At 39.6% G+C, this 10,660-nt stretch overlaps 1 protein-coding gene across 1 annotated transcript in view; it reads right to left on the bottom strand.

Annotated features, from left to right (window-relative positions):
* pamr1b (peptidase domain containing associated with muscle regeneration 1b) overlaps positions 1 to 10,660 on the bottom strand; it is a 71,758-nt gene that overhangs the window by 41,533 nt on the left and 19,565 nt on the right. The window lies entirely within an intron of this gene.

The following is a 10,660-nucleotide window of genomic DNA, read 5'->3' as shown; positions in this document are numbered from 1 at the left end:
GAGCTGGCCTGGAAGACAAGGGGCAGACAGTGTCTAAACAAGACGTAAGAGTGGAGCAGAAAGTATCAGTAGCACGGTTAACATCAAGAGATGATAACTGTTCAGGGGAAGGAAGCGAAGATGAAACCATAGCAGATAGCCGGGAGGGTGAGAGAGAGTGTAGGTTACGTCGAAAAGTGACATGTGTAGGGGTATGTGTTGTGTCAGGAACCATGTTGAGGTTAAGAGTGAGGAGGAAGTGATCCGAGGTGTGCAGTGGAGTAACGAGCACATGATCAGTGGAGCAGTGTTGTGTAAATAAGGTCCAGTTGGTTGCCTGATTTGTGAGTAGCCGTAGTTAATACTCGCTTGAGGTCAAAAGAAGCAAGCAGAGTGTGGAAGTCTGCAGCCTGAGGTTTATCTAGGTGGATGTTGAAGTCTCCAAGCATAAATAGGGGAGTACCATCCTCAGGAAAGTTTGAGAGCAGCACATCTAATTCTTCCACGAAGTTACCTAGTGGTCCTGGGGGTCGATACACAACTATAAAATGGATTTTAAGAGGGTGGGTAATAGTGGCTGAATGTGATTCAAAGGAGCTGTTGATACTCAGAGATGGTAAAGGATTAAATAACCTTCCTTAACTATTTCTCCACCTCCTTTCCCAGGACACTACAGATATCACCAAAAATCCTTCATTTTAATCAGTGTTTACAAGAATGTAACAATTCATGCTTGGTGTCACTTTAAAAGGTCTCAAGTGTGTCTGGTAAAAGGGTCTTATTCTATTAGGATTAACCACCATTGAGATACAAAACTAAAAATACTAGAAACAGGCTTCTCCCAGGCCTTTCACAAAAATGACCTCCTGTATATTTATGAGATGCATCTTCCCACTGAAATCAAAGCCACTCACAACCCCTAAAGGTGATATGCTAAATTCCCTGCAATAAACAAACTACACCATTTGGTAACTTCAGGGTTTATCTGGCTATTTAAGAGGTGGCAAAGGGTTCAAGGAATCTGTAGACAGATCTCCTGCACAATCGCTGTGTGTAGCTCTCATTATCAGGTAACATTTCTAAATTCTCTAATTTTGGTATTATTGAATGTTTTACATGATTGATCAATGTTTTATATTGTTTGAATTGGATTTTGAATTATCTTCATTACCCGATGAATAAAGTATGTTTGATCTTATTCTGACATACTCTGGTCAAGGTCAAGGTCATTTATATAACACCATTAAACAACATTAATGCTGACCAAGGTGCTTCACAGTAACACAATACAATGATAAAAAAATACGAAGTTTAAAAATTAAATCAACAACTTAACCCATAAAACCCAGGAATAAGTAGTATAACTATTAAGGCCAAGCGATTAGTCAACAGAAGAGACAGACGGCTGCACATGAGTGTTTTGCGTAATACTTGTTTATAGATCTGCTGGACAGACGGCTGCACGTGAGTGTTTTGCGTAATACTTGTTTATAGATCTGCTGTTTGAATTATTACTTGCTGCTAGGAAGGAATATTTCGTTTTCTGCCTATTTCTACGTTATATTTTTGTTTGCGTTTGCATTTTTGATTGTACTTTCTGGTAATTATAATAATCGCCCTCGGCTAAGAAGAAGCGCGTGTCATTTAATTGCTCCCTTCCTGCGTTTAAGTGCGAACTGTAGTTTCGATTTGAGGAATTGCACTGCTATAGACTATTGGCTGTGCTAATTAGAAGGCAGCCACAGCGACTGTAGAGTATTTAAACTGTTTGGTCACTGTCATAACTTGGGCCAAGCGATTAGTCAACAGAAGAGACAGATGGCTGCATGCGAGTGTTTTGCGTAATACTTGTTTATAGATCTGCTGTTTGAATTATTACTTGCTGCTAGGAAGGAATATTTCGTTTTCTGCCTATTTCTACGTTATATTTTTGTTTGCGTTTGTATTTTTGATTGCACTTTCTGGTAATTATAATAATTGCCCTCGGCTAAGAAGGAGCGCGTGTAATTTAATTGCTCCCTTCCTGCGTTTAAGTGCGAACTGTAGTTTCGATTTGAGGAATTGCCCTGCTATAGACTATTGGCTGTGCTAATTAGAAGGCGGCCACAGCGACCGTAGAGTATTTAAACTGCTTGGTCACTGTCATAACTTGGCATCCCCTCCAGAAGTCTGAGATCCGCTAGTGAGCGACGCCTCGTGGTACCATCACAGAGAGGCTCAAAATGACTAAATGTAAATGTAATAAGAATAATAAATTAGTTTTTTTAACATGTTAATTAGAATAATTACGATGAAAAATAAAGTGTTAAAATTAATGCATTTAACGCACTTGCCCCGCCCCAGACCTACGTGGGTCATCTGACATTTCATACAGTTGACTGATGACAAATATGAGGCAGGGCAACAACTCACTGCATGATGGAGCCTAGAGAACGTAGTTAGAATGTCCCTAAAATTCAAGATATGGGGCAAAAATGCCCGTTTGAGTTTTTGTCTCATATTTACATCATATAGTAAAGCAATATCACATGAGCAATAGGCTAAGTGCAATATCACACGAGTATAAATGTGAAACTGATCTTATACGTCTTAAACAGTTCAGTAAGGAGGAAGTTAATATTGTGTTATTTTAGACACAATGTTGTCTGTTTTGCTCAATTTTGCCAACAGAAATATAAAGACAAAGCAGAACTGTTCATCTCCAAGCAACACACAGCGGCATTTCATTTCTTAATGCACGTTTTGAATGAATTGGGTGAACCATTAGGAGCGTTGGATTTGAAGCAGCGCTGCACAGACCGATCGGTGTATGACATCAAAGTACCGCGAGAGTGATTCAAAAGCATGCAGAGTCGTCTGCTCTCTAATCGCTCTCGCGGTACTTTGATGTCACATACCGATCGAACAAGTTGAACAAGCCTAATGATTCAATGAACCATTCATAAAGAACCATATACTTCACTCCTGAATGAATCAGCCATTTGAACGAATCAAATGAATGAATAAATGACTCGATGACTTAATCATTAAGACATTTACCACCACCTACTGGCAGTTTTAGTTTATACCAATGACATTAATAAAGCAGTGAGAGGCAGCAGTGCACTAATATGTTGCTAATGTGCAACATAACAGAAGAAGAAGAAAATAAAAAGAGTCTTAATAGACTTTTCACCCATTGCTCCATGTCTGCAGTTATCTTTCACTAGTTGCATTCACTCGTTTCCCAAAGTCATCTTGAATGTTGAATTTTCAATACAACTGAAATATTTGAGAGAACATCACATAAGCTAACTTCATATTCAATTGATGTTGATTTTCCTAAAAAAAAAAAGTTTTTTTATTTTTTTATGCACCATTATAGTGATTAGCGTTCCCTTTGGTTGTGCACTTGGAACTTTCTTTGTTACTGTAATTATCTTCCTGTTAATGCAGCAATGCATGGGAAGGCAGAGTAATTTGGCTTCAAGGGAAGAAAAGTAATAAATAGGTTGCTTTTAGAGGATTACATATCTTCTAATTAAATTAATGTGTTTTTTTGTGCTTGTGTTAGTCAATGAACTTTTGCAAAATTAATTTTTCATAAATACTTTAAAAAGCTTAAAATTGGGTTTATAGAATTCTTAAATAGTGTGTGGTAATATTTTAAAGTCACACACAGACTTAAACATTCAGCACGCAAATCACAACAATGGTAACAATTCAATTTCATTTATTTTTATTAATTGTAACAATAACCATTTTATTTGCTCTTTTTGTTGTGCTACTTCTGACACAAGACAGCAAATAAAATTGGCAAATAAAATCAACAACTGTAAAACAAAGCAACTGCATAATTTATTCATGCCGCAATGCACTCTGGGAATCAGTGAGTAGCTATACTAAGTCATGAGTAAACCTAAATGAAAGGATCAAGTTCCCCCTATAGTTCTTTTTTAGTTACTAGAACTCTCGTGCAAGTAAACTATACTAACTAAGCATTTGTCAGTACAACATACTATCCCTATTTCACTTTACTTAGTTTTTTCAAGGCAATCGGTTTGCATGCTTTTTTTAAGTAGGCCCAACTAATTAGATTTTATAGTGCACCCACCCAAAAATGACAATTGTGTCATCATTTACTCACCCTCATGGTCCAAAAGAGTGTATGTAATAAATTTTATCAAACTAAATATTTCTTGCTGAAGCTACTTTTTGTAATGTCTGTTTGATGCTTTACAGAGCAATGACTTTAAATTATCTTTTGGGAGTAATTTCTCAGCCAAAATTGATGTGTGATTAATTTGTGATTAATTCGATTAATTAATCGCCACATCATGTAATTAATTAGATTAAAAATGAATTGCTTACCAGCCCTACTTTAGTTAAGTTGTATTAACTATAGAGGCTAGTTATAGTCATAAGCTTACTAGTCATAACCGCTGGTTATCGTCTCAACTTTATTCAAGTTGTACATAGTTATTTCTATCATGACAACTCCCAGAAGATTTTAGCTTGGTAATGGACATGACAGTGTTAATGTATTTGGTCTTGGCAGAATAGATCTGCTACGCTGCTGCTGCTGAATTGCTGCTGCTGTTGGTTATTGCTGTAGTTGTAGATTATTGCTGCTGCTGAGATAACGGCTGTTGATGATGCCTTTGACGACAACAAGACGATTATTATTATCCGTCAAATATATAGGCGCCTAATCTTTAGTGATGCAGTGCGGAGAGCTGCTTCAGGAACATGCCACAGTGCGGCTGATCAGCTCCGGTGGTCGTGTCGGAGACATAACATGCCGCAGACGTGTGCAGTGTAAATAAGGGGTAAGATATTTATTCATCATACAGTGTAGATAGCTTCACTGTTTATAACGGGAGTGTTTTTTAAAGAGCATATACTACTTTCACTAGACTGAAGTCAGTTATGATGTCCTTTGGCAATGTAAATGTTCTTTGCTTTTATACTTAAGTTTGAAAGTAGGAGTAAATTTCATGAATTCTCAACATGTAAGACTAAAATGGCACTTTGAGAAGCTTGATAAATAAGGGCCCAAATCTATTGCCAAGACATACTGCTGCTGCTCCGGAGAGCCATGAGACCACATATTTGCTATTTATGTGAGTCTGGGCCGGCTTTGCCGAATGGCTTAACGCTAGTGGACTATTGCTGTGTGTACCTGATCGGTTTACCAGATAGCTTAAACTATTGACCTGAGTTAAATGCGTTTCTGGGCTAGTGAAGCCCGGAGAAATTAACTAGTAGCTTAGCAATGTTAATCTGGGTGCTATACCCTTTTACAGGATTAACTAATGACCTAAATAACTATGTGCGTCTGAGCCAATAGCTCAAATTTACGTAGGTAGAAACGCATACTATGTGTGTTATTAACAAAAAGGAATCATATTGTAAGCTGACAGATGACGTAACCCCCAGCAAACACCTGACTCAGGCTCAGGTGCCTGACTTCTGAACAAATAGTTTTAAAATTGTCATTCAAGAGTTGATTTTTTTATTTTTATTTTTTTTGCATTAACATTACTGCAATGTAAATACTTACATTTCTCTTAATAAGCTAACAAAAGTATTTGGCAAAAGCATAAATTGCTGTACACCCTGTAGTTGTGGTGTCATATGCCCAGAACTAATTCTGACTAAAAAGCAGCTTCTCACTTATTTTGATTGTTTAAAATATTTGTATGTATATTAAGAACAATAATGTTTGCATGTATGATCAAATCATTAGCTAAATGCATGGCCAAGATGGTCTTAGGCGAGATATTACAGTGACTTTATTTTAATGCAGTGTCTGCTTTACATGCTACTATGCTGTAATTTTATTGCCGCATTGCCATCTGATTTTACTGTACATACTACTGCTGTTTATATAAATTGACCAAATTAAAATTCGCAACATATAAATGCTATGCATGCTGCTGCTGAGAAAATTTACATTCTCGATGACTGAATGCCTATGCAAGCTGCTGCTAATGCACATATAAACTGAACTGCTGTAAGCTCCATTAATTAGACATAGGTAGCTAGGCAAATGTATATTTTTACACTAACTCAGTGCCTATACCAGATGCAAGTTGCACAGCACGGCAAAATCAATAGAACCCATTACGATGGGTGAAGCTGTCTGCAATATATGCGGTGTGATATGGCCTACGCAACAATTCCCAACGGTAACCAAGGCCCTGTTCTATTTCTGACATAGTTTAAGTGCTTGCACTATATCTGATACGAAAGACCACTGAATTTATGCGATCGCTTTGTTGCTTCCACGAACGTGGCACCGTGATCACTACCAGCAAGCTTTTCACTGTACCATTACGCAACTACTGATTTACTTCTGCTACTGCAGCTCATGATTATTGAATATAATATATCAAAATATATGAAAATATAATATGATCTTGAATATTTACTAACATTTCAATACTGAGTTGTAACACATGCTATTAATGATATTCGCAATGTTGTAGTATAAATATACTGTTTGAGCTCCTGTGGTTATAATATTTAAATCAGAATTTGCTAAGGATAATCTACTGCTGCTGCACGAAACCTGCTGTAAGCCCCATTGGATAAGCAAAAGTAATATAATGCCTATTGCACTTTAAAGAGTTAATTTACCATCCATGAGTTATCACTGAAATTTCATGCAACTAAAGCACTTTCTGCTGCCGCTGCTATATTAGCAACAATAATAACTTGACTTGCTATTTTCATGTTGCTGCTAATATTATTTCTAATCTTGCAAGTGAATTTGCTATGCATGCTATAAAATTTGCTAACATTACGATCTGAATAGCTATGCATACCTCTGCTACAACTGCACAAAAGTACTTAGAATTGCTATAGCTCCCTTATAAACACAATCAAATATAGCTTATTTTGCTTTGAACGTTTCATGAAATCTGCTGTAAGCCTTGATGAATAAGCAAAAGTAATAAAATGCCTATTTCACCTAAAGAGTTCGCTTACCATCCATTTGTTATCTTATCACTAAAATGTCATGCAACTAAAGTACTTCCTACTGCCGCTGATAAATTAAGAACATAATAATTGGTTTGCTATACAGACTGCTGCTAATATTATTTTTAACATTGCATCTGAATTTGCTATGCAGGTTGCTGCTATTAAAATTCACTAAACGCGATCTGAATAGCTATGCATACTGCATCTACAGCTGCACAAAGTACTAAGAATTTCTTTAAGCCCCTTTATTAAATAAGCTAACACAATCAAATAATGCCTATTCCACTTTGAAGAGTTTACAAAAATCTGCTGTAAGCCATTTTGAATAGGGAAAAGTAATACAATTCCTGTGTCACTTAGAGTTCACTTACCATCTAAGCGTTATCACTGAAATGTCATGCAAGTAAAGTAATTTTTGTTGCCGCTGCTATATTAGCAACAATAATAATTTGACTTGCTAAGCATGCTGCTGCTAATATTATTTCTAACATTGCAGCTGATTTGCTATGCATACTGCTGCTATTAAAATTTGCTACATGCGATCTGAATAGCTACAAATTCTGCTGCTACAGCTACAGTACTTAGAATTGCTATAAGCCCCTTTTATAAATAAACAAAACGCAAATAATACCTATTTGCTTTAAAGAGTTCATGTACCATCCATGCTTGGTCACTGAAATTTCAGCAACTACAGTCTACAACTGCTGCCGCCACTAAAACGTTATTTGATTTGCTATGCATACTGCTATTAATAATTAGCTAATAACGGAATCTGAATTTCTATGGATACTGCTGTGTGTAGCCTGTGAGTGTATCATGAAAGTACTAGAATTGCTGAGAGCCCAGAAGAATAAACAAATAAGCAAATTCCAAGTTTAAAAAGTGTCCTACTAGCTACATTGTGTCAGCAACACACGGGGAACACTCAGGTAAGTAGTAAATAACAACAGGCTTTATTTGAAGGTGAGCAGAGGATCGAGATGGCGAAGGAAGGTAAGCATCAACAGTTCAGAGAAGTTGGGAATAGAACTTAGCTGGGTTAGTAACTTGAGTCCTTTTACTTTTCCTTTCCAGGTGACAATAGAGCAAGGGGAACGCAGGAGCACAGGAGAGCACTGAGGGGAACACAGGTAGGTAGTAGGAAAGTGTTGCAGGTAGTAACCTTGAGACCAGACACCGACACTGGGGAATGCGAGTGGCTATATGGGAGTGTTGTTTGGCAGCAACAGGTGCGGGTGATTAGAATGCTGGTGACTGGGACCATGGTGGAGCAGGCAGTTCAGGGAGCCATGGCGGAGCAGCTAGTTCATGGTGCCATGGCGGAGCAGGCAGTTCAGGGAGCGATGGCGGAGCAGCTAGTTCAGGGTGCCATGGCGGAGCAGGTAGTTCAGGGTGTCATGGCGGAGCAGGCAGTTCAGGGAGCCATGGCAGTGCGGACTCTGTGGCCTTGGCCTCGGAACATGACTCTGCCTCTATGGAGACGTATAGCCCCCCCCTCCCTCATTATCTTGGGGAAAGTCTTGGGTCCTTCGGCTGCAACAGGCTCTGGGGTCAAATCCATCTCTTGATGGAACATGGGCAGCGGAGTAATTTTAGGTCAGTGATCGGGGACAGGAGCCATCTCTGGACTGAACTCGGGAACAGAAGCCCTCTCTGGGCAGGACTCGGGAACAGAAGCCCTCTCTGGGCTGCACTCGGGAACAGAAGCCCTCTCTGGGCTAGAAGCGGGAGCAGAAACTCTCTCTGGGCCTGACATGGGAACAGAAGCCCTCTCTGGGCTAGACTCAGGATCTGAGGCCCTCCCTGGGCCACACGCGGAAACAGCAGCCCTCTCTGGGCTTGACGTGGTAACGGAAGCACTCTCTGGGCTAGATGTGGGAACAGAAGCGCTCTCTGAGCTCAACTCTCAACTCTGGTCTGGGGCTAGAGCCATCTCTGAACTCTGGTCAGGGGCTAGAGCAATCTCTGGACTCTGGTCAGGGGCTAGAGCCTGCATTGGACTTTGGTCAGGAGCTAGAGCCTGCACTGGACTTTGGTCAGGGCCTAGAGCCTGCACTGGACATTGGTGAGGGGCTAGAGCCTCAGTGTCATCTTCTTCGAATAGTCTCTTCTTCCTCATTCTCCTCTTTTGGGCTGAGGTTAAAGAGAATGCTGAAGCTATCATAGGGCTTGAGAGTGAAGTGGCCGACGGGCTTGAGAGTGTTGCGGGCAGCAGTCGTGGGTATGAAGCCGCGGGTTCCATTTTTTCTGGGCTGAAGACTGGAATGGATTGCGGAACTGGAGACAGAGGAAGGGATGTGGATTTCAGTGCTGACCTGACAGACTGAAATGCTGGGTCCGCAACTTTAGCCCCCAGGTCAGCACTACTAGATGTCCATTTGACTGCTCGAGGAAACACGGGAGGAGATGGGTGGCCAGAACCATTGGTTAGGCATGTGGAGGGTCCCGGTGTTGGATGAGCTGGAGAGGCTAAGTGTGCTTCAGAGGGGGCTGGATGAGGATGGCTCACATTTTCTTTAACTTCTACCTCAAAATTTGAGATTAATTAACTCGACCAAAGAGAAATCACATGCAGGAAGACTTCAGCGAATAGATTCCTCATCCAGACCCATCTGAAAACAAGCACTTAGTGAAGCATCCTGCCAGCTCACTCAATGGGAAAGCTCAAGGAATTCCTCCACATACCTTTGCAAAGGCCGACCACCCTACCGCAGGCACCACAGTTGGACTTCAGCCCAGTTCATCTTTCTAGGTCTGGTCTTCTGTAGGGTTGGGTATCGAAAACTGGTTCCATTTTAGAACTGGTTCCAAATTTCCAAGAACCGGGTATTCGATAAGACGCGTGCATTTTGATTCTCCTTAATGATTCCTGCATTTGCATTTTAATGTGATTTAAAATGACTTAAGTGCAGGAACGGAAAGGACTTGCGCCTTGTTTGCGTGCAGCACACACGTCTGAAGCGTGAGTGCGAGCACAGAGAATAGCGGTCTCGGACGTGTCGCTTCCCAGCCTATGTCTGTTCTCCAACCGTTCCGTGCATTTCCACTGCAGAAAAGGTTGTTCTTTGCCAGAACTGACATAAAAAATTACATCAGTATATAATCATAAATACAGTCATTTTTTGTCTTAAGTGAACATAAACAGATTAGAAAGAAAGCCTAATAAACGCGCTGCCTGTCATTAATGTTAATCAAAGAACAAAAGGAAATCATTCACTGATCTTGACTGAATATATTTAATAACTTTAATGAATAATCTATATTTTATTTATGAAAAGAAAAATGCAGTGTTTTCAACTTTTAATTAAAATTTCTGTATCTGAAATTTGGTTCAGTTGTATTTATGCTATTGCTAATTAATTAGTTTGTTCCTATTTTATTACTGACTGTTTATTTGTCTTTAACATTTTAATATTTGAAATTTATAATTTATAATAAAGAAAAGCCTCAACTGATGTGTATCAATTCACACTTCTTTTTGGGGGTAGGCTCCTCCCCTGCCTTCATCTTAAAGGGGTCATATGATGTTGCTAAAAATAACATTATTTTGTGTATTTGGTGTAATGAAATGTGTTTATGCGGTTTAAGATTCAAAGAACCTACTCAAGGGCACCTCAGTCGTGGTATTGAAGGTGGGAGAGAGCGCTTTACATTCCCCCCCCCCACCTACAATCCCTGCCGGTACGAGACTCGAACCCGCAACCTTTGGGTTACG

This window comes from Sinocyclocheilus anshuiensis, unplaced genomic scaffold (assembly GCF_001515605.1).
Source record: "Sinocyclocheilus anshuiensis isolate Anshui unplaced genomic scaffold, SAMN03320099.WGS_v1.1 scaffold749, whole genome shotgun sequence".
Taxonomy (NCBI): domain Eukaryota; kingdom Metazoa; phylum Chordata; class Actinopteri; order Cypriniformes; family Cyprinidae; genus Sinocyclocheilus; species Sinocyclocheilus anshuiensis.
The sequence above is the reverse complement of the archived record's forward strand: the minus strand, read 5'-3'. Positions and strand labels throughout refer to the sequence as shown.